Raw genomic sequence first — 4,443 nt, 5'->3', positions numbered from 1 at the left:
CTTTAGCTAACTAGTATAAATAGACGACTAGGTCTATTGTAAAAAACGTGAATGTGAGAGAGAAAAACTGAGAATTCATTGTAAACACATAGAATCAATCACGACACATAGAATCAATCACGTTACATGAGAGTCGATTAGGGTTCTTGAGAGTTTGTAATTTCCAATTCAATAAAGAAAGCGTCGTCGATTTCTATTCATCTTCTTCTACAAATCTCTCTTGAATTTCCTTATTAAATTGTTCTACTGTCAGATCTGGGTTAACACTTATGATAACAACACATCCAACAATATTGAAAAAGAAATATGTAATAACAAATCACATTTTTTAATGAATATAATTTCTACATACTTTCTAAAATCTTTGAATTTTTCTTCAACTCTCACCTTTTTCATCCCTCACCAAAGGATTTTATATGATTTCATTTTGTTTATTATTGAAACTTTGAAAAACAAATTTCATTAAGAAATAAAAAAAGTAAATGAAAGAGCAAGTCAAGAGTTTGAGGTTAGACTTGGGTATACAAAATTACAAAAATAACTTGGGATAATTATGAGCTATACATTTTTTATCCAGGGACAAAAAGGTCTTTAAATATTCAACATTTAAAAAAATCAAAAAAAATGAGAAAAAAGATAGGAGGGGTTCTAAGCATTAGAAGGTGCCACCTCATTATCTTTGGTTTCTTCTTTAGTGTATATATATATATATATATATATATATATAGGTTATATTTTTTTGTCTATAATTTGTCTGTGATTCAGCAATCCCAAAGTTGCTTTATATGTGCTTGGGTATCACACTGTGTCTTTTTGTTTAACAAAGTCAATATTTTTATGTTTCATCGGAGTCCGGAGAGAGAAGAGAGGAGGGAAAATACCTACAATGTCCTTGCATTAAAATTTTAATTCAAAAGTTACCAAAATTATAAATTTTCTAATTTATCTATTGATTTGTGGTTGAGATTGGATCTCACGGTTACCACAAACTAGTCAGTTCTCTCTTAAATGAACCCCTATATAGGTATATATATATATGTTGCTTTGATCGATATTCACGTGTTCATTGTGTAATGCGTATTTCACGAGTACATAACGATTTTACTCCTAATTCTAAAATTACGATTTTCATTACTATCGTTTGAAATTTATTGTCGTTTTTTCCTCTAACACTAAATTTATTAAAATTATTCTATTAACTCAAAGGTATTTTGACTTTTTTTAATTATTCTTCTTTTTTATTTATTAAATTTCTTTTTTTTTTCTTTTTGTCATTTTCTCCCACGCCAACCCTCTCCATTTCCCTAAACATAACCCTTAATAAAATTATATATTTTTTATAAATAAATTATATTTTTTAATCTTGCTTATGCAAAATATAATAATATATTATTCATTTATTTATTTTTTTATCATCATAAAAATATGAAATTAATGTGGTTTAAATGCACGATATTGACTATCTTTTACAGTATTTTAATTTATTTTCTTAATTAGATGCCAAACAATTAATTATTTTTATCAAACAAATATAAATGATTTTATTAATCTGACGTACAATTATTTGGTTCAATAAAATATTCAGTTACATCAAACAAATGTATTTTTTATATAAAGTTATTGTAATATGTTTATAAAATATTTTTACGTATTAATTTTTTTATCAAAAAAATTGTAGTTTTATTAACATTTTGTTTAAAAGAATAAAAAAATAGAAAAAAATAAATAAAAAGGTAAGGTAAAGGGAGGGTGGCGTGGATGAGAAAATGGCAAAAAGATATATTTAATAAATCCAAAATGAAAAAAAAAATTAAAAAACTAAAATAACCCTAAATTAATGGAAAATTTTCAATAAATTTAGTCATAAAGATGGAAAAAAAAAACAGTAAATTGTAAATTGTAAAGCGAAAAATCAATCACGGGAGTGGTGTCCTATTTGTTTGAGTTTGATCTCTAAATATCAAAAGTGTATGAAAGTCTCAGTTTCGAATTCAAGAAGAAATAAAAATCATTTTATGGCCACAAATATTTAAATTTGGTGACTTGGTGTAACAATCTCATCCAAAAAAAGGTTATTTTAGTAAGAGTAGTGGTGGAAGTGCGATGAAATTGTTATATATATGTAAGAATCTTATGAAATTTATATCAAATCAAAGAGAAAAATGTGACGTACAATTTGGTGGAATCAGATTTGGAAAATACATCTTATACAAAAAGATGTCAAGGTTTAAAGGAACTGGAGATTGAAAAATTAATTAGAAAATGATAATATATTTGGCAAGAGATGATTGGTGCAGCCAAAATTTGTCAAAATGTGATTCGCATTGTTTGTGGTGGAGATCCAAGTGTAAAACGTGTCTCAACATGACTCTAGAAGAATGCCACGTATATCCTTGTCGTTTCCCTAAAATACCCTTACAATTTTCATCTCTTATTATCCCCTTAACTACTATGCTTTTACATAAAGAAAATCATGTTTTCTTCTTTTTAATTTCATCAACACATTATGAGAGAGATTTTAGTGTAGAAAACTTTGTGATGGAAATTAATGCATATTTTGTAAGTCAAATGTGTGAAATGGAAAAATGTCGGGATGTTCATGAAGTGGGTGGTCGTTCTGAGATTAATCGGTTCGTATAACGAATTGGATATCCATATTAAAATCGCAATTCAAAACCACATGAATAGAAGTCCCAACTTTAACCAGGGCCGGTCCTGGTCACGTGCAACCCGTGCGGCTGCACATGATATCAAATTGTCATTTATTACTAGTTTTGAGTTTAATAATTTGGGAATAGTTGAGCTAATAAGCTGTTAGTTCCATTAAACTTATTAAGTTGCTAACAGATAGGTCTTTAGCCTTTAGTCATTAGACCTGTAACTTTTGAGTTTTACTTTTTGCTTACTATGACAGTAACTTGGATAATTTACTATCTTATTTAAAAACTAATTATAGTTTTCTTTGTATTTTAAGTCTCATATATTAAAATAAAGTTTCTATTTTGCTAATTTTAATTTGAAAAAGGGAAATCAGGAAAAAAATGAAGCACGATCTTAATCTAGGATTTATCTTTTTATCATTTATATTTTGTATTCGAGGTTTTGGTTTTTATGTTTCTCTTATTATATTTTTTTTATTATAATTAATAAAAATCAACATGGAGATGGGATAATTAGCTTGAATGGATTCTAAACTCTTTAAAAAATCGCATGTTTCTTTGTTTCATTCGCTTAAAAAAATAAAGTTAGGAGCATATTTTATTATTTTCGCACAAGATATCAAAAATCTTAAGAACGACCTTGACTTTAACAAACCATTGGGACATAAATCGTAGTTTAGTATAATAATAATAATAATAATAATAATAATAATAATAATAATAATAATGACGGATTGGCATGCGTAAGCAATCTAGATAAATCACCGTTGCATAGAGACCAAAACACTTTATGCTTCTTAATAAATTAATTATTATTAAATAATATAATAATCTAACATTTATACTATATTACAAAATATTTAAGAAAAACTTTTAAAAACCATTTTTTATACATGAAGTACTATTTATTGATTCATATTACTTAATTCAAGATTACAAGTAATTTTGTGTAAGTACAACTTATTAAGACTTTATTTTTAAATTCGTGTAACTAGTTGCAGATAAACATAATTAAATACAGGATAAACATCTATTTTAAATAAAAAAAATATAATTAGTATAATCATTGAGTTCTAACATAAATAAAGCTCACAAATGATGTATTATTATGGTTGAGATGTAATCCAACAAACTAAATGAAGATGGTAACTTTTGTGACAAACAATTAACTGCTAAGCATTTGATAAGCTCAATCTATTTTTACTATGGACCAAAATGTCAAACCATTGGCCTAGCCCATTTTCATTTTGGACCAAATGGTCAAACCATTGACCTAGCCCATTTTCATTTTGGACAAAAATATCAAAGGAGTATATGCAACAACTTTTGATTAGTTTAGTTGATCAAGTCGAATACAACACTTAAATCAGTTTGATTTATAAAATTGTTATTAACCATTTGACCAATATTTTGAGGTTTAAACCCAGGGGCGGAACACAAACCTTCTAACCGTAGGGGCCGGAACTAGTATACTATATATTTCAAAGGTACCAAAAATACATTATCCAAAGTTATAACATAGTAAAACTATAAAACTAAACGTTAAATATAAACATGTCAAACATCGCAAATCAAAGTGGAACCCGTCTATCTTTCGCGACCTTGAACTCTTCCACAATTTCCTCCAAACTAATCTTTTCAGCTACTTCCCTTTCGATGAACAAAAGTAACGAGTCATTTAGAAACTCATCGTCCATTTTATTCCGTATTCTTCTTTTCACAATATTCATTGCTGAAAACGATCTCTCGGTTGTCGCGGTAGAAACTGGAAGAGTAAGTAATA

Source organism: Cynara cardunculus, unplaced genomic scaffold, assembly GCF_001531365.2.
Source record: "Cynara cardunculus var. scolymus isolate 2C unplaced genomic scaffold, CcrdV1 Un_Scaffold_1190, whole genome shotgun sequence".
NCBI classification, from domain to species: Eukaryota; Viridiplantae; Streptophyta; class Magnoliopsida; order Asterales; family Asteraceae; genus Cynara; species Cynara cardunculus.
Note: the sequence above shows the minus strand (reverse complement) of the source record.